Source organism: Ascaphus truei, chromosome 2, assembly GCF_040206685.1.
Source record: "Ascaphus truei isolate aAscTru1 chromosome 2, aAscTru1.hap1, whole genome shotgun sequence".
Taxonomy (NCBI): domain Eukaryota; kingdom Metazoa; phylum Chordata; class Amphibia; order Anura; family Ascaphidae; genus Ascaphus; species Ascaphus truei.
This window is the reverse complement of record NC_134484.1, coordinates 482,680,118-482,705,415: the sequence shown is the minus strand read 5'-3', so window position 1 is coordinate 482,705,415 and position 25,298 is coordinate 482,680,118. Positions and strand designations below refer to the sequence as shown.

The 25,298-nt window shown below is 46.4% G+C and overlaps 1 pseudogene; it reads left to right on the top strand.

Annotated features, from left to right (window-relative positions):
- LOC142488025 (uncharacterized) overlaps positions 1 to 23,579 on the top strand; it is a 39,856-nt pseudogene extending 16,277 nt beyond the window's left edge.
- Positions 23,580 to 25,298: the final 1,719 nt, after the last annotated feature.

Sequence of the window (25,298 nt, the reverse complement as noted above, 5' to 3'; positions counted from 1 at the left end):
CGGTGGACGCTTCTTGGTCTTTTAAGCTTTGTTTTTTGAAGAAGAGGGAAGCCTCCCGTTGGACCGCTGGTTTTTTTTGGTTGTTTAGTGGACGGCATTTTTGTTGTTTAGTCAGTCAATTTTTGCTGAGAGTAGAGCTGGATGTGTTTAAGTGGTGTAAACAGATTTTAAAGTGAGATGAGCCCCCTCATTCTTAAAATGTCCCGATCATACACACATTATTCACATTTCTTTATTTGGTTTTGGTTGAGCCTTTATTCCTTGGTGTTTTGGACCCTTTTGTCTCACCTGGGCTGACTCTGCACTGGGCCCAGTGGTCAATTTGAAGGGGGTAGGGGGACTCAAGGTAGGCTTTAATTGGAGGGGGGGAGAGGAGTATTTCTTTATTTGTGTGTTTTTGTTTTTTTTAATTTTATTTATTTTTTAATAAAGTTTTTGTTTGCAGCTTGCAGCACAGCTACAGTGAACAGGTGGGGTGTACCAAGATGGCCGCCAGCCTCCCCGCAGCAGGGCCGCTCTGGCTAGCAGCCTCCTTCTCTCCAGGTGGGTCTCCCCCTCTCCTTCGGTCCCCGTGCCACCAGGGGGGTCACCTGCCCTGGTTCCACCACGGCTGCACGGTTGTGTGCACCAGGAAGAGGGTTTGCTTATACTTGTTCACTGATTGACATCTGATATCTGCATATGTTCTGTGTCTTTTACAATATTCTTGTATCTACATTTATTGTTTGATATTAGATATCTGCTTATGTGATTTGCCCTCTTTAGACTTTAGATTTATATCATTAGCTGAGTGTGGGATTATTTGACAGTGGGGAGGGAAGGCTTAGGGAAGTACCTCTGGGACCCCTTGGGACCAGGGGGAATGGGCCAGATGAAGAGGTCACCCCTCGAAACGTCGCCCCCCTAGTTTGCTTTCCTTTTTCCATTTTTGTGATTTTTTTGCTTTTCTTTTGTGTTTTTTCCCCTTCTCCTTCTTTCCCCTCTACCCCCTTTATTTTTTGATTTTCTCTATGGTGATATTTATTCTTGCATTGGCGTATTGGCTATTGTTGCTATATTTTCAGTTTATTATTAGTGTCATTAAATTATTCGTATTCCCTACACTGGTATTCGCTTATATCTGTAGCTGTGAGACAGAGAGTGCTGGTACTATTTTTTAATCTAAAAAATAGTTTCCAAATAAAACCAGCAAACACACTGTAAAAAATGTGGACGATGCAAAAAGAAAAGAGCGCAAAGGCCATAGTGAAGACTGTTTACTGTATAGCAAAATAAATCGTTAAAAATCACTTACAGACGTGATAAGTTTTCACTGTGACAGCGCCCCTGACGGAGCGGAGAATATCCTTGAAACGCGTAGGGCTGTGTCTCTTATAGCTTGCCAGCTGTGAATACAGTCTGATACTCCGTAGCTATCAGAGTATCCCGAGTACGAACATTGCCAGCCTATGCCCCACCCCCTAGTGATGCAAGAAGTAACCAGAGTAACTGTTTTCTTGGGGGTGATTGAAGGGGTAGTTGCCCTTGGGTGGGTGGTTAGGCCTCGGGTGGCTAGCGGGTGGAGTTAACCCTTCACTACCATAGTGAGTTCTATGGTAATGAGGGGGTTAAACCCTCCCGCTACCTACCTGATAGGCCTAACCACCCACCCTGGGGGCAACTACCCCCTTCACCCACCACATATACCCCCAAGAAATATTAAAATACAACAACCCTACTACTCACCCCCTCCTCCCCCCAAAAAACCAACACATACAGTACAATAATGGACTAATTCCCTATTAATAAGATCTGGATAATTGCTCATTTGCCCATTAAAAATAAAACATTATCCAGCCAGCATGACATAAATTAAAGTTCTACTTACCCCTGCCAGGATGAAGGCCTTCCTAGTCTTCCTCCCTGTCCTCCATGGGCAGCAGCATTACAACAAAAAAACAAACTAACTAAGGCCGAGTCCATGGTCCCTGCTGGCGTGCTGAGGCGCAGGGAAAGCGGGTACTTTCCCTGGCCTTGCGGTTGCTTACCGCAAGCGCTCTCAGCAGCCGTCATGGGGCGGTCCGGGGGCGAGCGCGTCACTGGCCGGGGGCGGGCCAGTGACGTCACGGAGCTGGTTCGCCCTCATTGGGCAAACCCCTCACGTGACCGGCCTGTCTCGCCGGCAAGCGGGGGAATTTTAAATTCCCCCAAGACCTGCGCTTCCGCAAGCACGCGGAAGCGCAGGTGAGCCCCTACTAAAGCCGCTCTAATTGCGGCTGTAGGGGCTCAGTGCTGAGCGGGAACACGCGTCAGCACGCTTCCGCAAGCACGCAGCAAACATGTCCGGGGCCTAACTTAGCAACTAGTAACCATGTGACGGAGCGGCCTGTAGGCAAGGCCAGACACGATTCCACACATGCAATTTTTAGCTCAGCCTCACGAGGGAGTCTTTCGGACTCCTATTCTTTCTCGACTTGCAATTGAAGAGGTTTTCATCCTTCCCACCAATTTTTTCTGGGTCCACCTTCCGGCTGGATCCATGGGCTTGGTTCTCCTCGGTGAGATGTCTTTTCCCAAGCACCTTTTTACTCCAACCAGTCACTTTGTTTTTTTTCCTTTTGGGGCAATTACCGTGCTTTCTAGGCTGCAGAATGGTTTTTCGCCGCCTCCTCTTCCATGTAACTCAATATACTTAATACCGGAGCAGCGGATTCTACATCCATTTCCATAGAACATCCTATCTTTTCAGCTTCATCAGATAAGGATTCTTCTGGTTTTGATTCTTCACTAATGCCTTCGTCTTCGTGTGTATTAGGCTTGTTTTATAGTTGGTGCACGGGACACACACTGTGTGTGTGTGTGTGTGTGTGTGTGTGTGTGTGTGTGTGTGTGTGTGTGTGTGTGTGTGTGTGTGTGTGTGTGTGTGTATAATTTATTATATAGTTTAAAAATTAAAAAGGACACATTGTGAGAATAAAGTATTTATGAACATTGTGCAACTTTGATACATACTGTATATGTACACACACACACACACACACACACACACACACACACACTGCAGCCTCACTAAGCAGCGCGAAAACGTACTTTTCACTGTCTTCTCCCCGATCGGCTGGCTCCACACTCCCTGCCGTGCGTGTGCGGCCCTAATATAGAAAGGCTGACTAACCACTGCCAATTATAATTGCTGCGCGCACAGCGGAGCAAGCGCGCCCACTATATTATGGGCTGTAGTCTCTGGGATGCAGACGCTTAGGTAGGGCCAATACCTTTTCTTGTATTGGAGAAACCTGCACTTTTCTGGTCTGCAGAGCCTCACTCTGTCTTAATTCTGTAACCTTTTTCTCCAACTTCATCTTTTCAAACTCCAATGTTTTAACTACTGACCGTAAAGTCTTTGCATACTCTCTCTCCCTGCAGAACTGTAATCTAATTTCTCAGTCTTTCAAGCTCTTCCACTTCTAGGCTTTTGTGCAAGTTTAATTAATCCGCGAGAGACCTCTGTTTCTTGAGTATATCCTGTATTTCTATTTCCATCTTTTCCATGGACACCTTCTGTAACCCAAGTGTCTCTTTTATGTTTTACATTTTTTATTGTGTTTTCAAACAATTGTAAATACATTGTTATTTCATGAGGGAACCGTGGAACCCAAACTGATTTTAGATTTATACATCAGATTTTAATATAAGAAAAGAGAAGAGGATGGAAGAAACAACAAATGAAGAGAAAATAAAATGGAGGGGGATAGGGTACCAATCATATTGTCCTGTTTGGCTTGGCTCCTTGGGCAGCGAGCCTCTGTCACTCTCATTTCTGCTGTCTATCTCCCTTTCTTCCAGGCCCAACCCTAGGTCTCGAGCTACTCGAAATCCTACTTATCTGGACTATATTGTCTTCTATTAGGCTTCTAGCCAATGGTCCAATATTTTGTGGAATTTTTCGGTGGAGTGTTTAAGGAAGGCCTTGAGCCTCTCCATCAATATCACTTCGTTAATTTTATTTGTTATCATTGACCTGGATGGAGACAATGGTTTTTTCCAAGCGGCTGCTAATGCGCATCTGGTTGCTGTCAGAATATGCGATATCAGGCGCTTAATAGGGTGGCTTATTTCCTCTACTGGTTTGGCCAGCAGTTATACCAGGGGGGGCAGGGGGATTTCTAAGCATGTGGTCTCATTTATAATCTAATGGATCATCTTCCAGTGTTTTTGTATTGCCGGGCAGAACCACCATATGTGGGCCATGGCGCCTACCTGGCCTCATGCCCTCCAGCATTGGTCAGAGGATTCTGGGAAGATCTGTTTTGGCCTCTTTGGTGGGAGATACCATTGGTATATTATTTTATATGTTTTCTTTTGTGGCTGTACAGATGGAGGTTTTTGCCACATTATCCCAGATATCTTCCCAGTCTTCTCTTTCAATTTCCATCCCCAGGTCTCTGGTCCATTTTGTCATATAACTATGGTCTGTAGTGGACCCTGCGTGCATAAGTGCTCGTGGTTGGTCAGCTACGGAAATTTTGAGTTCCTAGAGATGGACAGGAGGAAATGCCTAATTTGTTGGAATTGGAATAGGCCCGATCTCCTGCAGCGCTTGGGACTCCAGCCACGCTTGGTCTCTGGAGCTCACGTGTTTCTCTCCAATCTGGATCTCCTTTGTTGCGCTCACCGCCAGGCCCGCCACTCGTGGGACGGATGTACTCTGTTGATCTTCTGATCCCCAGCACCGGGTGGCTCCCAAGATGTCCCGCCGGCCCGAGAGGAGAGGTAGGCACCTGCTTCTTATGTTTCTATTTGGACCTTTTGCTTGTTTGTGTTTTTTTTTTGTTTTTGTTTTTTTTTTTGATTGGATCTTTTTTCTTTCGTTGTGGTTGTGGTTGTGGTTCTTTTCTTTTGTTGAGGCTGGGGACTTCGGTAGGTCGCTGAGCAGGAGATGGGGGTGTAAAGGGGGGTGGGGTCGGCTCCTATTTCTTGCTTGTTGGTCTTTGGTGATTCTGGGAGGCTAACCATTCTGAGGCGCGTGGGGGACTTCTTGCCGCTCTGGTCTCTGATGTTTGGGCCTTGGACTTGTGTTGTCCGGAGGTGGCATAATCCCGGGGTATGTAGGAATTTTGGACTTTCTTCTGGATATCTCAGGACGAATTGTTTTCCGTTTTTATGACCATTAGTTTGAATGGGAAGCCCCATCTGTATTTGATTCCCCTCTCTCTCAAGAGCTAAGTCACTGGTTTTAGGTCTTTCCATCTGGTCACTGTTTCTTTAGCAAGATCGTTGAATATTTGGAGGTTGTTGTTCTCGAAGTGGATGTCCCCTCTTTCCCTGCAGCATCTGATGATTCTTTCTTGAGTGGTGTAGTGATGCATCTTTGACGATCACGTCCATGCATCTCTTGGGCTCTTCTGATCTAGGGCCTAAGGCCCTGTGGACCCTGTCCATCTCAATCTCTTTTTCGTCCAGCGATGGATCAATGTTTTTAAATAATCTGTTGAAATTGTGGCGTAGGCCATCCATAGGGATACAATGGCGGATTTCGGCGCAACTGCGCATGTCTGACTCAGAGAGGCTGCTGGGATACTTCAAAAAACTTTATTGATCGAACACACAAGGGCTAACACCGCATTCTCCCCCTCAACGCGTTTCACCCTTAGGAATAGGGCTTCGTCTTGGAGTGGGGAGAAGCGGAAGCTGCCTGCTTAAATACAAAAAAGCCTGCGAAAACGGGGACATATACATTAAAACATTAACCCCTCCAATGCTTATGCCTGTTACATATGTTGACAATCAAGTGACCAGTACTAAATACTTAGATTCCTTGTTGAACTTATGACAATGTAATAGCATTTTTAATAAAGAATATGCTGTTTGGACTCAGGTCATTCATTGGAGATATATAAAAAAAATAAGTAAAAGGTTGCTGCAAGCACTGCTAGTGCCTGGTTTAAGTCCCATAGATTGCAATAACAGCTTGTACTCTTTCATTGTGTTTATGTATAAAGTTATACTCAAACACATATAATACATTATAAATATTTACTATGTAAATTATTAAGCTGTTTAAACATCATACACTGGGCTCCAACCAGGTGCTTAAATTAGGTGGGGAAAGAGAAGGGGGGGGGGGAGGGGGGGGAAACTACAATAAGGAAAAGGGGAAGGGAAAAGGGGGGGGGGAGGGGGGGGTGGGGAGGGGGGAAAGGAAAAGGCTTAGAGAATTGTCAGTAAGAAATAGTCACAGAGGATAGCCTATTGAGCTATATGCCCTCACCCTGAGGGCATTACATCTTAATAATCATTAGATAAAATTAAAGAAAACAACGTAGATCCCAATCAATGTTGAGTCTGTTGGGCTGCAGAGAATTGAGTGTATGTATCCAGTGTGCCTCTCTCTGATGTAAAATCCTTAATCTATCCCCTCCTCGAGGTGGTAGCACAATGTGTTCAATGGCACAGCATTTGAAATTCTCCACAGAGCCCAACGGACACACATTGAAATGCAATGGTACCGGGTGTGTAGTATCGTGTTTTTTAATTAGCCTGAGATGTTCCATAATGCAGATTTTTAGGACTCTACTAGTTAGTCCTACATATTGTTTATTACAACCGCATTTTAAGAGGTAAATCACGAAATTGGTCTGGCATGATATAAAGGTTTTGATGGGAAATCTACGTGTTTCATCATGGTTTGAGAAATGTTTGGTCTTAATCATATTTGGACATATTTTACAATGCCCACATTTAAACGAGCCAGTAAGTTTTGGAAACATAGACATACTAGTTCTGTTGCGGTTGGTTGGCTTTAACATGCTGGGCGACAAAAGGTTCCCTAGTGTGGCTGCCTTACGAAACACTATTTTGGGACCCATACTAACCAATTTACCCAAAAGGGGGTCTAAAGACAGAGTGGTCCAGTGTTTGTGTATAATGGCTTTGATGCAATTGGCCTGCTCACTATAATTAGTTATAAAGAAAGGGGATCCCGTGTCTTCCACTCGTGTACCCTGTGGTTGTTGACGAACATTCATATTTATGAGTTGTTCTCTATCAGTGTCTAGAGCATTTTGATACGCCAGATCAAGGTCCTTAGCGTCATACCCCCTTGACAGGAATCTCTCCCTCATCTCGCACGCCCTCTGTTCAAAGGATCCCAAAGTTGAGCAGTTCCTGCGTAACCGCAGGAACTGTCCCTTCGGAATACCTCTGACCAGAGGGCGCGCATGACAGCTTTTAGCATGAAGCAGTGAGTTTCTGGCATTTTCTTTCCTAAAGATGTCAGATTGGATATTATTCTCCAAATCAACATACAAATTTAAATCCAAAAATTTAATTTGGAATTTGTCGTATGTATGAGTGAAACTCAATACGTTGAATTTATCAGCCAGATACTCAAAAAACTTCAAAAGCTCTTCCTCCCCACCACTCCAGATCAAAATGAGATCATCAATGTAGCGCTTGTAGAACGCTACATGATGTCTAAATGGATTCGAATCTCCAAACACGTGGGACATCTCCCACCAACCCATGAATAGGTTGGCGTAGGAGGGGGCAAAGGACGTCCCCATAGCTGTCCCACGTGTTTGGAGATAAAACTGGTGGTCAAAAAGAAAAAAATTGTGCGTGAGTGAAAATTTGATGCTGTCTAAAAGAAAGGCTATATGTGCTGGGGACAAGGTGGAGTGATTGTGCAGAAAAAATTCTGTGGCAATGAGGCCATGTTCGTGCTTGATAATGTTGTATAGGCCACGCTTGGTCTCTGGAGCTCACGTGTTTCTCTCCAATCTGGATCTCCTTTGTTGCGCTCACCGCCAGGCCCGCCACTCGTGGGACGGATGTTCTCTGTTGATCTTCTGATCCCCAGCACCGGGTGGCTCCCAAGATGTCCCGCCGGCCCGAGAGGAGAGGTAGGCACCTGCTTCTTATGTTTCTATTTGGACCTTTTGCTTGTTTGTGTTTTTTTTTTTGTTTTTTTTTTGATTGGATCTTTTTTCTTTCGTTGTGGTTGTGGTTGTGGTTCTTTTCTTTTGTTGAGGCTGGGGACTTCGGTAGGTCGCTGAGCAGGAGATGGGGGTGTAAAGGGGGGTGGGGTCGGCTCCTATTTCTTGCTTGTTGGTCTTTGGTGATTCTGAGAGGCTAACCATTCTGAGGCACGTGGGGGACTTCTTGCCGCTCTGGTCTCTGATGTTTGGGCCTTGGACTTGTGCTGTCCGGAGGTGGCATAATCCCGGGGTATGTAGGAATTTTGGACTTTCTTCTGGATATCTCAGGACGAATTGTTTTCCGTTTTTATGACCATTAGTTTGAATGGGAAGCCCCATCTGTTTTTGATTCCCCTCTCTCTCAAGAGGGAAGTCACTGGTTTTAGGTCTTTCCATCTGGTCACTGTTTCTTTACCAAGATCGTTGAATATTTGGAGGTTGTTGTTCTCGAAGTGGATGTCCCCTCTTTCCCTGCAGCATCTGATGATTCTTTCTTGAGTGGTGTAGTGATGCATCTTTGACGATCACGTCCATGCATCTCTTGGGCTCTTCTGATCTAGGGCCTAAGGCCCTGTGGACCCTGTCCATCTCAATCTCTTTTTCGTCCAGCGATGGATCAATGTTTTTAAATAATCTGTTGAAATTGTGGCGTAGGCCATCCATAGGGATAGTTTCCGGGATATTCCGGATTCTAACGTTCTGTCTCCATTAAACTCATCTGCCATTTACCTGCCCACGTTTCCAGTCTCTCCAAGTCCTTCTGAAGAGAAATTACATCCTGCTCTGATTCTATTACCTTACACAATTTAGTATCATCAGCAAAGATGGAGACGTTGCGCTCGATGCCAACCTCAAGGTCATTAATAAACAAGTTAAAAAGCAGGGGTCCCAGTACCGATCCCTGAGGAACTCCTGTCACGACTTTAACCCAACCTGAAAAAGTTCCATTTATGACAACCCTCTGTTGTCTGTCCTTTAACCAGTTTTCAATCCAGGTGCTTATATTATTACTGAGTCCAATTTTCTTTATTTTGTACACCAACCTCTTGTGTGAAACCGTATCAAAAGCCTTTGCAAAATCTAAGTAGGCCATATCAACTGCATTACCCTGGTCTAAATACCTACTTCCTCAAAGAAACAATAATATTAGTTTGGCATGATCTATCCTTCATAAATCCATGCTGACTATTGCTAATAATTTTGTTTTCCATTAGGTATTCCTGAATATTATCCCGTATTAAACCTTCAAGTAGTTTCCCCACTATTGAAGTCAGGCTTACAGGTCTGTAATTTCCCGGTTGTGATCTAGCTCCCTTTTTAAATATAGGCACCACATCTGCTTTACGCCAATCTTGTGGTAATGAGGCTGTGAAAATGGAGTCCTTGAATATTAAATATAATGGTTTGGCTATTACTGAGCTTAACTCCTTGAGATCTCTTGGATGTAGCCATCGGGGCCAGGTGCCTTATTTACTTAAATTTTTTCAAGTCGCTTATGAACTTCTTTCTCAGTTAACCAATTGTTCATTAATATGGAGGTTGTGGCTTCTTCCTGCAGCACTACTATTGAACTTGATTCTTCCCTGGTAAACACAGAGGCAAAGAATTTGTTTAATACCTCTGCTTTTTCCTTATCTCCAATAATCTGCCTACCCATCTCACACTGAAAGGGTCCTAGATTTTCTTTTCTCATTTTTTTGTTATTAAGGTACTTAAAGAACTTTTTAGGGTTGACCTTACTTTCTATTGCAATCCTTTTTTCATTATCCATTTTTGGTAATTTGATTGCCCTTTTGCAATGTTTGTTACATTCCTTATAATTCTGATACGATGTCTCCATCCCTTCTGACTTAAAGAATCTAAACACCTTCCTCTTCTTGTCCATTTCCTCCCCTACCTGTTTATTTAGCCACATTGGTTTTGACTTATTTCTTTAATACTTATTACCGAAGGGTTTACACTGATACGTGTGCTTTTCTAACAATGTTTTAAAGACTGCCCATTTATCTTCTACATTTTTCCCTGCAAAAACATCATCCCATTGTATTACTTTTAGATTAGACCTCAGTTGATTAAAATCTGCCTTTCTAAAGTTTAAGGTCTTTGTTGAACCCAAGAAATCTATTTTTTGATAATTTATTTCAAATGAGACCATGTTATGATCACTGTTACCCAAATATTCCAGGGCTTGAATATTTGTTATTACTTCTACATTGTTTGATATGACCAAATCCAGAACTGCCCCTCTCCTGTTTGGTATCCTCAATAATTTGGGTCGTATTATTGTCTTTAAGCACCCTCAAAAACCTGTTTCCTTTTGTTGTAATGCTAATCTCATTGCCCCAGTCTGTCTGGATAATTAAAATCCCCCATTATGCAAACATGACCTAGTTTTGATGCCTTCTCCATTTGTAAAAGTATTTTAGCTTCCTCAATCTCGCAGATATTTGGTGGTTTATACTGTAGCATATTCCCACAAACATTTTCTTTATACTTTTACCTCCACTGCTAATTTCTATCCACAAAGTCTCTACATTTTCATCATTCCCTTCATAAACATCATCCCTTATAATAGGTTTAAGATCCGGTTTAACATATAAACATACTCCACCTCCCCTTCTATTTGTTCGATCCTTCCGAAAAAAGGGAATAACCCTCTAAATTAACTATCCAGTCATGAGTTTCATCCCACCTATGATATCCTGTTTCAGTAATGCCTATGATATCATACTGCTCCCTTGCAGCTATTAATTCAAGCTCCACCATTTTATCTGTCAGGCTTCTTGCATTAGCAAGCATGCATTTCAGTTTTTTTTCAGCCTGTACTATTATCTTATCTGCTCCTTCCTTTCTGCGCCCACTTGGTTTAGTCTTTAGAAATTTCTAGTATTATCTGTATTTATTATTGGTGTCTCACTGCCTGTCAAAGTCGCACTTGCCCCATTCTACCTCCATACCACCTTGTATCCTCCTCCTATTTCATTTAGTTCATTATCTGTTTTATTCCCCTCCCCACTCCATCCTAGTTTAAAATCTCCTCCAACCTTTTTAGCATTCTTCCCCCTAGCACAGAAGATACGTACTAACTCATTTTGAATGCCATCTTGAGTAAGTTTATATAATTATTTCACATAACCCTGCTTAGAAATAAATAAATATATATTGCAGCAAGGGATTCTGGGAAATGACATGCAAATGAGCACACAGTGCCACCTTTTGTCAAGTCCATTATTACATGGAAACCCCTTAAGCCAATGCTTGCTGCTTTAAACACAGCTTTTAAACATAGCCTGGGATGCGATGCAAAGCCAATAAACCCACTCACAGACAGACTGTCTTATTGTGTTAACAATACTTGAATTATACGTGTGGATACGTTCCACAGATATAACACAGAAAATAGTGCTTTAGATTCAGTATCAGAATGTAACTATTCCGCTGGAAATTATCTGGGTCGGGAAGCAGTGATCCCGTCATAATAGGTATAAGGATGTGAGCCTATTCCCTCATGTCATGTGCTGACATTGAGAGACCAGGGGAAAATAAATAATCAGTGAGTAAAATGTCAGTGTTTCCCCAGGCATTCCTTTATATAAGTTTAGGGATGTCTAGTTTGCTTCCCTTCGCTGCAGCGTGTCTTCAAAGAGAGTGTTTGGGAGGTTCCGCGGCGGCCCGACAGCATAGGGCGCCGCCATGTTGTTGTGCAATAGTTAGGGGCACTGTTAGAGCGGCGAGAGGTCGCGCATGGCAAGCGCGCGAACGCCTGGCCAATAAGTAAGAGGCTCAGCCAGTAACTACAACTCCCAGGAGCCTTAGCGCAGTCACCTGACGCCAGGGAGCGAATAGGAGGGCCGGATCCGCGGGAGGAAGGAAAGGGAAGCGTGGGGGAGAGACCACGCTAGCCAGAGGGCACCGGAGGAGCAAGGGAAGAGGTAGTGTGGGTGCAGGGGGTCCGTGACCCACCTGCATAGGTTAGATCTTCCCCGTAGGCCCCAGGATATTCCCTGAGCCACCGTAGATTGTGGTGCTGCAGGGGCGCCCTGCAGTGATAGCTACATCAGCCCTTACTGTATAGCAGATAGGGACAAAGCGTGCGGAGCTGAGGTTGGTGCTAGTCGTCTGGGACCAGGCTGCTGTGCATCGTGAACTCGGGGAGACTGCGCTGGATCGGCGGATCCTTTTTGAAGTTGTTACCGGTCACCGCAGTGACCGGAAGGTATTTACTAAAGTGCACCAACACCGGTCAACAGGCGCTAATCCCGCCTTAGGGAACACTCTTCGGGGACACTAAGGCCCCGCTCCCTCCATCAGCGCTCCCGCACTGCAGACCGGCGGGGCGCTGACATACACAGACCGCGATATGCGGTCTGTAGGGAGCGGGAGGTCGGCGGGAGTGGGAGGCTTGAGCGGGAGGGGGGGCGTGGCTTGAGTGGAGGGACCCGCTACTCTCCCCCCCCCTCCCTTCCTCCACGGGCTCGGGCTGCTGATGGAAGTAATCACAAGCAACACACACACTCGTACACACACGCAGGCACTCATACACACACGTAGGCACTCTCACACACATACACACACACGCACTCAGGCACACACATACACAAACACAGGCACTCAGACACACACACAGACAGGCACTCACGCTGCTTTCCCTCCACACTTCTCCCCGCTCCCCGATGCCTCTCCTCCTTCCGAAGCCTCCCCTCCTCGTTGGCTCACAGCCACACCACGTGACGCGTCGAAGCTAGGGATTACAATTCTCTTGTATCCCCTAGCGGCTGACGCGTCACAGCGTGTAGTGAGCTGTGCAGCCAGGGGGGACCGGGACCGGTTCGGGAGGATTCCCCTGCTGGTGGGGAACTCTCGTGTGGCCGCCCGTGCCGCCGGGCGCAACGGGTCCCAGCCCTAAGTGGAGTGGCCAAAGGACTGAGCCTATAAACATATTACAGTTACATGGACGCGGTGATGGGACAGTGACATTTCTCCTTATGAGTGTTGCTGAGCAACTAGTGTCATAGTATAAGTTAGTTGATGTGAGTTATATGTGTTATTGCTATACCTATATGATAAGGTTCTATTCGTACTTACAGTAAACCGTTATAACCTGATGTGTGCTGCTATTGTTCTTACCCAGGGGAATCTTACGCAATGGGGATCCTGGGTAAGTGGAGGCGCTGCCAATAAGATAACTCTTACCCCAGGCTCCCAGTTAGCGGAGGCCCAGATATCCTTGAGCCAACCGGTGTGTGCAGTACCCGTAGTCACTCTAGAGCAGGCCTGCACAACTCGTAAAGTGCGAAGGGCCGAACTGCTCCAAGGAAAAATAAATTGGGCCGCACGGGTAAAATCATCATCATCATCATCATCATCATCATCTCTCCTCCAGCACCCATCATCATCCTCATATCTCCCCCAGAACCCAACACTATCAACCATTGCGATACTCCCCATCTATCTCTCATACCCCCATCTCTCCCCCTCACCCACACACAATACACCCCTCCACATCAAACACACAATACCCCCCTCCACATCAAACACACAATACCCCCCTACACCCCACACACATCCCACCACCACCTGCAGCTCACATCCCTCCCCCCTGCAGCTCACATCCCTCCCCCCTGCAGCTCACATCCCTCTGCCCCCTTGCACCTCACATCCCTCTCCCCCTTGCACCTCACATCCCTCTCCCCCCTTGAACCTCACATCCCTCTCCCCCCCTGAACCTCACACCCCTCTCCCCCCTTGCACCTCACATCCCTCTCCCCCCCCTTGCACCTCACATCCCTCTCCCCCCCTTGCACCTCACATCCCTCTCCCCCCCTTGCACCTCACATCCCTCTCCCCCCCTTGCACCTCACATCACTCTCCCCCCCTTGCACCTCACATCACTCTCCCCCTTGGGTGGGTGACAGTGACTGGGTGACAGTGACTGGGTGGGTGACAGTGACTGGGTGGGTGGGTGACAGTGACTGGGTGGGTGACAGTGACTGGGTGGGTGACAGTGACTGGGTGGATAGGTGGGTGACAGTGACTGGGTGGGTGACAGTGACTGGGTGGGTGACAGTGACTGGGTGGGTGACAGTGACTGGGTGGGTGACAGTGACTATGACAGTGACTGGGTGGGTGGGTGACAGTGACTGGGTGGGTGACAGTGACTGGGTGGGTGACAGTGACGGGTTGGGACACAGTGACTGGGTGGGAAGAGTGACTGGGTGGGACACAGTGACTGGGTGGGACACAGTGACTGGGTGGGTGACTGGGTGGGTGGGTGACTGGGTGGGTGGGTGACAGTGACACTGACAGTGACTGGGTGGGTGGGTGACAGTGACTGGGTGGGTGGGTGACAGGGTGACAGTGACTGGGTGGGTGGGTGACAGTGACCTTGACTGGGTGGGTGGGTGACAGTGACTTGACAGTGACTGGGTGACAGTGACTGGGTGGGTGGGTGACAGTGGGTGGGTGGGTGACAGTGACTGGGTGGGTGACAGTGACTTGACAGTGACTGGGTGGGTGGGTGATAGTGACTGGGTGGGTGACAGTGACTGGGTGGGTGACAGTGACTGGGTGGATAGGTGGGTGACAGTGACTGGGTGGGTGACAGTGACTGGGTGGGTGACAGTGACTGGGTGGGTGACAGTGACTATGACAGTGACTGGGTGGGTGACAGTGACTGGGTGGGTGACAGTGACTGGGTGGGTGACAGTGACGGGGTGGGACACAGTGACTGGGTGGGAAGAGTGACAGGGTGGGACACAGTGACAGGGTGGGACAGTGACTGGGTGGGTGGGTGGGTGACTGGGTGGGTGGGTGACAGTGACACTGACAGTGGGTGGGTGGGTGACAGTGACTGGGTGGGTGGGTGACAGTGACTGGGTGACAGGGTGACAGTGACTGGGTGGGTGACAGTGACTGGGTGGGTGGGTGACAGTGACTGGGTGGGTGGGTGACAGTGACTGGGTGGGTGGGTGACAGTGACTTGACAGTGACTGGGTGACAGTGACTGGGTGGGTGACAGTGACTTGACAGTGACTGGGTGACAGTGACTGGGTGGGTGGGTGACAGTGGGTGGGTAGGTGACAGTGACTGGGTGGGTGACAGTGACTGGGTGGGTGACAGTGACTGGGTGGGTGACAGTGACGGGGTGGGACACAGTGACTGGGTGGGAAGAGTGACAGGGTGGGACACAGTGACAGGGTGGGACAGTGACTGGGTGGGTGGGTGACTGGGTGGGTGGGTGACAGTGACACTGACAGTGGGTGGGTGGGTGACAGTGACTGGGTGACAGTGACTGGGTGATAGGGTGACAGTGACTGGGTGGGTGACAGTGACTGGGTGGGTGGGTGACAGTGACTGGGTGGGTGACAGTGACTTGACAGTGACTGGGTGACAGTGACTGGGTGGGTGACAGTGACTTGACAGTGACTGGGTGACAGTGACTGGGTGGGTGGGTGACAGTGGGTGGGTGGGTGGGTGACAGTGACTTGGGTGACAGTGACTAACAGTGACAGTGACTTACCTTGACCCGGGTGGGTGCAGGTTGCCGCCGGACGCTTGCTCCTCCTGCCCCCGATATCCCTGCGGCAGCTGCCTGGGACGGGAGGTGGGCTTGGGGGCGCGGGTTGGGGGAAGGGGGGGGAGGAGGGCACGGGAGGTGAGCTCGTGGGGGACGCGAGAAGCTGGCCGCGGAGGGAAGCGGTGAGAAGCAGGCCGCTGGAGGAGCTGAATTATTTAATTATTACTTCCCCCTCCAGCCCACGTTGGGAGCAGGGGGGGGAGCGGGCCCGCAGAGGAGCTGCATGTTGCTTCCCCTTCCGCCCCGCGTTGGGAGCAGGGAAGGGGGAGGGGAGCGGGCCCGCAGAGGAGCTGTGTGTTGCTTCCCCCTCCGGCCCACGTTGGGAGCAGGGGGGGGGAGCGGGCCCGCAGAGGAGCTGCATGTTGCTTCCCCTTCCGCCCCGCGTTGGGAGCAGGGAAGGGGGGGGGGACGGAGCGGGCCTAGCGCATGCGCGCCGGGACCGCAGGGAATTGGCGCCATTTTTTTTTCAAAGTTTTTTTTTTTTTCAAAGTTTTTTTTTTTTTCAAAAAAAAAATTTTTTCAAAGTTTTTTTTTTTTTTTTAAATCTCATCGAGGGCCACACAGAGAGGCCAGGCGGGCCGCATGCGGCCCGCGGGCCGCGTGTTGTGCAGCCCTGCTCTAGAGCGTAGGAAAGAGGGCTACATAAGCATGTCCTGCAAGGTACAAATGTGCTGAATGTGAGAAACTGGAGGTGATCGAGGAACAAATTAATGAGGGTGTGAGGGATCAAACCCCCCTATTTATTATGCTGGGGTAAGGTGAGGGGAAGTTACTGCACTGGTTCCTCTGCATTACCCACTTCTCACCATATGAAATAGGAAAGTGAGACTGTCAGTATGGAGCAGAACTGCTGGACCTGAGAGAGTATCGGGAGCATTTATCAAAGTCTCACTCATGTACTGTATCTGCTTTTTATTCATACTATGGAACTGTACAGTATGTTACTATGTTACACTATGAGGACTTTACTGGTCTTTTGGTGGTTAAAATCTCAGACTCTCTTTATACTTTTCTAGATGGTTATGTTGTGACACAATCCCGAGCCATTAAAGTTTTGCAGTGTCTGAAATGAAGTTCCTGTTTGCGGATGGACCATATGGGTTTTTTGGTGCCCCTGTCTTCTCCGACTCCTTTGGGGTTAATAATTTAGGTTTGAAAGAGCTGATACTAAATGCTGTATATTTGTCCAAAAAAACTGATCATTCCAATTCTGTTTTATAGACAGGCACATTCTAAAATCCAACACATATAGATTAAGTAACCTCCAGAGCAGCACTGCCCACTGCCAGCACCTCCAGAGCAGCACTGCCCACTGCCAGCACCTCCAGAGGACCACTGCCCGCACCTCCAGAGGACCACTGCCCACTGCCAGCACCTCCAGAGCACCGCTGCCCACTGCCAGCACCTCCAGAGCACCGCTGCCCACTGCCAGCACCTCCAGAGCAGCGCTGCCCACTGCCAGCACATCCAGAGGACCGCTGCCCACCTCCAGAGCAGTGCTGCCCACTGCCAGCACCTCCAGAGGACCGCTGCCAGCACCTCCAGAGGACCGCTGCCAGCACCTCCAGAGGACCGCTGCCAGCACCTCCAGAGGACCGCTGCCAGCACCTCCAGAGGACCACTGCCAGCATGGATCCACGCTTGTTTAGTGAGTTGAGAAGATATTTTGGTGTCCTTGGAATCTGCAAGGAGGGAATATCTGATTATTTATTTTGCAGTTATGCGAGTCAAACACCCAAACTAATCCTGTTTTCTTATAGAACTATCAGCAGGTAAGAAGATAATATATCTTCACCTTATTTTCTGCCAGAAGGGCTAGTAATACATTTCTTTACAAGAGGTATTATATTATGCCAATATCAGAGGAGGTGAAATCACTAGAAGCGCCCCCACTCCCAGCTTTATATGATGGATTTTCCTTTTCTTATTGCCAGGTTTCCCAGTGGTTGTACCAAAGAGGTTAGAGATTAAGTCAGAGAAAGCAGAGACCGACACAGAGGAACATGTGACCCCAATAAAGGAAGAAATAGATGCATTTCCTGTTTGTGGTAAGTACCCTTACATCCTCACTTGTCTTTATTCAGTATGTTTAAAACATGGACTGAAATGTCTGCCATATTTTGGGAAATAATATTAAAGCGTGCATAGAATAATAAGATACCTGTTCTAATGAAAAAAATCATTTGTCTAAGGTTATATTGGGAATATTATTGTTATTGAGGTTTGAACATTGGTAGCTCCAAAATGTTTTCAGCACTCGGGGGTAAAAACTTATTTGCACTCAAAGGGTTAATAACAAAGTAAAATCAATCACTTCACCCCTCCCCCATAGGAATCAGTATGGAGTATTTCTGTATACTGATATCACAAGAAGCGCCCCCACTCCCAGCTTTACATGATGGATTTCCCTTTTCTTATTGCCAGGTTTCCCTGTGGTTGTGCTGAAGAGATTACAGATTAAATCAGGGAAAAAAGAGGCGAACGCTGAGGAACATCTGACCCCAATAAAGAGTGAAACTGTCCCATTTCCTGTCTCTGGTGAGTACCTTTTCCCCTTTGTCTGCACAAAGGGGTGTTATCTTGTTACAAGGCGCATGGTCACATTTAGTGAATATTCATGGTTCATTGCCTCTCATAGGAAGTCCCCAGGCCTGCTGGGTGTTCTGGGACAAGCCACATGCAGCAGAGTTACAAGTGCAATATGGCTCTCAGACACGTATAAAGGTTGGAAATGCAGAGTTATGGGCATCTGACCATCAATAGATGCAATAAAATGCATTTGGGACAACAAATTCAAGGGACCCTTCCCTAACTAACCTGGTTCCCCAGCTTAAACAATACCCTCTCATTTAGGGTCATTAGATACGCAATAATAGCCACAGTCTTTAGACATAGCTTAACTGATAGATGGGGACAGCGTCCCAAGAGTCCAGGCAATTCTTCAGGACAGTGAGTCATGATGGGGGCGTCTTCACCGACTGGATAGACACATTATACATTAAACACATTTTTTCCTTCATTTTTGCATTTTCAAGTGTATTTTTCACCCTGACCTCTGGAGGTGCTATTGCGTCAATACTTGTCACACTTTTCCCTGTGTATGCTGTATGCAATTTTCTCAGTGTGATTTATTTATTTACATCTTATTCATTATGTATATTCCCCTTATCAAGATTCAAATTGTTCTTTGCCTTGGTAGTTGAGTTTACATTTATTATATATGTATATTATTACATGATTATATTATTTGGTGTTACAGTTAATTTAATCTAAGATAATTTTATTCCCTCCACATCCTATCCACTTTTAAATTTGATTATTTTTCATTTCATTTGTATTGTCCTTATGAGTCTATTTACGTTTATTGTTATTGTATTCTTTATTGTATCCTTTTGCTGGATTTCTCCCCCACAGTTATTCTGCCTTTTTCCATGGTTACATTTTTCCTGGACTGTTTTGATCACACGGGACTTTTTTACCTGGGATACATGTAGGCAGTGTTTTCGGCGGTGAGTGCCCATAATGTGACACTCTCTAGACTCAGGAAACCACTCTGTGATAAAGCGCCCATGGTGAGAAACGCGTTGGAGGTTTCTCTTGTATCTTGGGCTGTGTCTCAATAACTCTTATTTTTTCTACTTTTGCCTCCAGTTCTTCTTTTCTGCAGTGCGCCTTTTTTCTTTATTTTGAATGTGAGAGGAGAAGGAAAGAGAGGAGTCAAATATTACACCAAGGCTGCGTGCTTGGGAAATGATATGAATAGTATTTGTGACTGACAAAATATGACACAAAATGGAGCACTTTAGTTTGTGGGTCTTATGGCAGAAGATTACATGGGCAGTGTAGTCACTGCATCACTTACATTGTAAGCTCTCCAGGGCAGGGATTTCTGTTCCTATTGTCTGATTGTGTTTGTTGCACTTATTGTATTATAATTCCCTGTACTGTATTGTTTCTGCTGTAAAGCACTGAGTACACTGCGGGCCTTATATAAATAGAGACATACATACATGGGCATCTACAGTATCTTTACACTATAGGTTGCTGTCTTGTTTAGTTGATATTATTAACGCACTAATGTGATAGACCAGGAGTTCCTTACCTTTACTTCTCATGGACATTTTCAAAGTTAATTATTTGGAGGATGTACATGTACACTTAAATAATGAATACCGTAATAAATCCAAGTTATATATGTATCAATGATTTCACTGAGAGCTGCTACAAATACATTTCAGGCCTTCGGGAACCACCACCACAGTCATTAGGGGCCACTGGATATCCATGGGTCACAATTTTAAATCTCTGGGGGAAGAATATATTTTGTTAATTAAGTATTGGTGAAATAGATTTTTCAGTGTTTTGGATTTGTAATTTGCTTTCAGTAATTTGATTTACAGATAGAACAAATGTTTTCAGTCTTTTTTGTTTACTTCTGTTAGAGATCGGCCTGAATGAGGAACAGGACTTGAGCTCTGATACATCCAGAAGCTGTCTTACTCCTCGCAGCCCAGAAGTGCCAAAAAACAATGATTCCTGCCACATTTTAGACACATACAAGGAACCAGTGCCACATGATGGTGAATTTACAGACATTGTACAGCACACAGCGGAGACGGACTCTAAATATGGGTCCAGCAAAAGGTATGCGAGAGATTTAAGAAGCCACGATGCTCAGCTTTTCTCTGTTGTCAGTGTGGCAAAAGCTTCTCACTGGACAGGGACCTGCTCACACACCTTTGTGTCCCCACTAGGGAGAAAACCTTTACATGTACAGATGGTGGGAGCGGTTTCTCACTGAAAGGGAAACTTCATTCACAGCAGAAGATTCAGGCAGCAGTGACTCCTTTTACTTGTACAGTGTGTGGGAAAGAGTTGAGTTCCAAGAGGACCCTCCTCAATCACCAGATGATTCATACAGGAGAAAAGCCATTAACATGTACAGAGTGTGGGAAACAATTCCGTATTAAGAGCTACCTCCTCAGACACCAGATGACTCATACAGGGGAGAAACCATTCACATGTACAGAGTGTAGTAAAAGCTTTTCTTGGAAGACAGAGCTCCTCAGACATGAGCGGATTCATACAGGAAAGAAACGATTCACATGTACAGAGTGTTGTAAAAGCTTTTATTGGAAGACACAGCTCCTCAGACATGAGCGGATTCATACAGGGGAGAAACCATTCACATGTACAGAGTGTGGGAAACAATTCAGATATAAGAGAACCCTCTGCGGACACCAGGTGACTCATACAGGAGAAAAACGATTCACATGTACAGAGTGTGGGACACAATTTAGTAAAAAGAGCCACCTCCTCATACACCAAATGACTCATACAGGGGAGAAACCATTCACATGTTCAGAGTGTGGGAAACAATTCAGTACTAAGAGCAGCCTCCTCCTACACCAGGTGATTCATACAGGGGAGAAACCATTCACATGTACAGAGTGTAGTAAAAGCTTTTTTTGGAAGGCAGACCTCCACAAACATGAGCGGATTCATACAGGGGAGAAACCATTCACATGTACAGAGTGTGGGAAACAATTCAGTACTAAGAGCCACCTCCTCAGTCACCAGATTACTCATACTGGAGAGAAACCATTCACATGTACAGAGTGTAGTAAAAGCTTTTCTACAAAGGCGGAACTCCGCAACCATGAGCGGATTCATACAGGGGAGATACCATTCACATGTACAGAGTGTGGGAAACAATTCACAGTTAAGCAGGGTCTCCTCAGACACCAGATGATTCATACAGGAGAGAAACCATTCACATGTACAGAGTGTAGTAAAAGCTTTTCTACAAAGGCGGAACTCCGCAACCATGAGCGGATTCATACAGGGGAGAAACCATTCACATGTACAGAGTGTAGTAAAAGCTTTTCTACAAAGGCGGAACTCCGCAACCATGAGCGGATTCATACAGGGGAGAAACCATTCACATGTACAGAGTGTAGTAAAAGCTTTTCTACAAAGGCGGAACTCCGCAACCATGAGCGGATTCATACAGGGGAGATACCATTCACATGTACAGAGTGTGGGAAACAATTCACAGTTAAGCAGGGTCTCCTCAGACACCAGATGATTCATACAGGAGAGAAACCATTCACATGTACAGAGTGTGGGAAACAATTTGATACTAAGAGCCACCTCCTCAGACACCAGATGACTCATACAGGGGAGAAACCATTCACATGTACAGAGTGTAGTAAAAGCTTTTCTTGGAAGACAGAGCTCCTCAGACATGAGCGGATTCATACAGGAAAGAAACCATTCACATGTACAGAGTGTTGTAAAAGCTTTTATTGGAAGACACAGCTCCTCATACATGAGCGGATTCATACAGGGGAGAAACCATTCACATGTACAGAGTGTGGGAAACAATTCAGTATTAAGAATAACCTCCTCAGGCACCAGATGACTCATACAGGAGAGAAATGATTCACATGTGGAGTGTGGGAAAAGCTTTTCTCAAATGAGCCACCTCCTCTCCCACCACAGGATTCATACACGGGAGAAACCATTTCCATGTACATAGTGTGGGGAAAGCTTTTCACAGAGGATCAGCCTCCTTACACAAATGAGGATTCATACATGAGATGAAATATGTGATTGTTCAAAGTAGGGTTGGGCAATATACAAGTAGCATAGTAATACTGCAGTAATAAAAATGGAGGGTAACGCAATACTTGCCATTACTTCTTACCATGGCATTCCTATCAGCAGCTGCAGAGTGGGGGTGGGTCTGGCAGAGAGGCATGGGGGTGGGGACAGTGTCAGAGAGGACTGGGTGGTGGGTGTGGTAGAGACAGTGGAGTGGGATCGAGTCTGGGAGCTCCTCGACTTTCACATGCTGCAGCTATAAGGAATCCTCCTGCTGGTAATCTCACCCCTCCATATTAACCACTTCCCCTCTGCCATGCCTCTTACCCCTTCCCTTCCACCATGACTCAACCCCTTTCTCTCCTCCCCTGTATTTCTCTTGGCTCTCACCCACCTGTGCCTCTTGACCCCCTCCTTCCCCATGCCCATTAACCCACGCCTCCCCATGCCCTATTAATGTGTACAGAAGGAGGGTCGAGGGGGTAATTATACATTCTCTTACCATGCACCCCAAAACTGGAACAACCTACCGGAGACTCTCTCATCCACCACCAGTTTAAGTTCTTTCAAAACTAAGGCTGCGGATGGCGGCGTGCGCGGCTGCGGGCCACCAGACCCTTACCCTAATGGTCCTAGCCCCCGCTGCCTCCTTCAGGCAGGGCTGACTACGTTCTGTGACGTGTCAGCCGGCCGATGCTTCAAGATCCTAGTGATTTTCAGCGCTGACTCGTCACGTGGTACGCGAGTCAGCCAATGGGGAGGAGGGGAGGGAAGGAGCTAGATGGGAGGCGCCTTGGGCGGGGAGCAGGGAAGGAGCTACGGGTTAAAGTGTGTGTGTGTGTATGTATGTATGTGTTGTGTGTGGGGGTGGTGGTGGGGGGGTGGACGGCACCACGATCAGATCCCGCCCACTCCCGCCCCCCTCCGGCTCCCTACAGACCACATATCGTGGTCTGTGCCTGTCAGCGCGCCGCCTGTCTGCAGTGCGGGTGTGCTGACTGAGGGAGCGGGGCCTTAGCCTAAGGCTCTCACATTTTTATCTGGTCTGTAACTGTTACATACTCTTGCTTGTAATATATATTATCTTTAACTGTGCATGCAATGTCTTGTATATTATGTATACCCTGTTCACTTATGTAACTGTATTTGTAACCATGTATTATTTGTCATCTTAACTCTGTGCCCAGGAAATACATGTATTATGTATTATTTCCTGGTAAAACATTTTATAAATAAATAAAAATAAAATGGTGAAGAAAGGGGGCTTTAGTGTGGGTGTAGTTAGTGTAACATTTTAATTGAAACCTTTGTTATTCTTAAACTTAAAATATACAGTATTTGCTTTTTTACATTGTATTAAGAATGAAATGGATTTGTATAAGAAATATGTTTCACAATAAATGACCTTGAACATTTTGAGGACTTTTGCTTTTTTGCTTTTTATTGGGTGTTAATATATTGCTGAATATTGTTATCACAATAAATTACTTAATACTCTTATGGTGGGAAGTATTTTTGTTATTGTCTAACCCTAGTTCAGGGTGTTGGAAACAATTCCGTACAAAGTGTGATCTCCTGTCACACCCCAGTATTTACACAATTTGCTTGTTCAGTGTGGGAAACAATTTTATACAAAGTGGGACCTCTTGTTACACCAGCAGATTTACACAAGGGAGCAACTTTTTATTTGTACAGAATTTGGGAAACATTTCAGCCCTGAGAGGCACCTAAACACACACCAGACAATTCATAAAAGGGGATTACATCATACTCAATTCTGTAATAGGAGGACAGTCCTCAGACACCAGAGAATTTACACAGGGGAGAAACCTTTCCCATGTGCAGAGTGTATAAAATGTTTCTCAGTTAGAAAACCTTGTCACCCAAGTGTTTACACAGGATAGGTATCTATGTCTTTATTTACATAGTGCCATTAGTGTACATAGCTCTTCACAGCACTAATACACGTGACAATCGTATAAATAACAAATAATACAAATAAAACATAATGGGAAGAAGTGCTTTAGACACAAGTAACATTTAGGAAAATGAGTCCCTGCTCCAAAGAGCTTACAATCGAATTGGTTGGTAGGAAGAACGTACAGAGACAGTAGGAGGGCGTTCTGGTAAGTGTGTCTGCAAGGGGTAAAGGTTTATGTATGAATTGTAAATTATCAGCCATGGAGCTACTCATATGCTTCCTTAAGCAGGTGGGTCTTAAAGGTGGATAGAGAGGGTGTTAGTCGGATACTGCGGGGAAGGGCCTTCCAGAGGTGTGGGGCAGTCTGTGAGAAAGATTTAAGGCAGGAGAGGGCTTTAGATACGAAAGGGGTAGAGAGAAGACATCCTTGGGCAGAACGCAAGAGTTGGGATGGTGTATAGCAAGAAATTAGGGCTGAGATGTAAGGAGAAGCAGAAGAGTGTAAAGCTTTTAACAGTGAGGAGGAGAATTGTGTGTGATACAGGATTTGATATGAAGCTAGGAGAGGGATTCAGCAGGGGAGATGCTGAGACAGATTTAGGAATGAGTAGTGTGATTCTGGCAGCAGCATTTAGGATACATTATAGGGGAGACAGGTGAGAGGCAGGAAGGCCAGACAGCAGGAGGTTACAGTAATTGAGACGGGAGAGAATGAGGGTCTGTGTCAGAGTTTTAGCAGTCGAGCAACAGAAGAAAGGGCGTATCTTTGTGTATGAGATGTTTGCAGATTTGTATACCAGGGTCTCCCTCTGGGCTCCCCTTGACCCCGTTGGTTCCTCCCAGGTTCCCCTTCATTCCCTTAACTGTCACTGCGGCTGTGACCGACAACGGAGAATGGGGAGGGTGCGGGGAGGGCTGTGGGTGGGAACTGAGGCACGGAGCAGGTTCAGGAGGTGCCGGGAAGGTTACGATGGCGGCTACCTTTGCAGGGCACCACCATCTTGGAGGCAATTGCACATGTTCGAGATGCTGCGCATTCGCATGACAAGTGTGCAAATGGCGGCTAATAGGAAGAGGCTCCAAGCAGGGACTACATATCCCATGAGCCTCTGGGACAGTCACATAGCACGTATAAGCCAATAGGGCTCCTGAATCCTCCTGCTCTGCAGATAGATACTTTTCGTTTGCCCCAAAATGGAGGACATCAGGTGTATTTTTCTTCCTGACCTCAGGAGGTGCT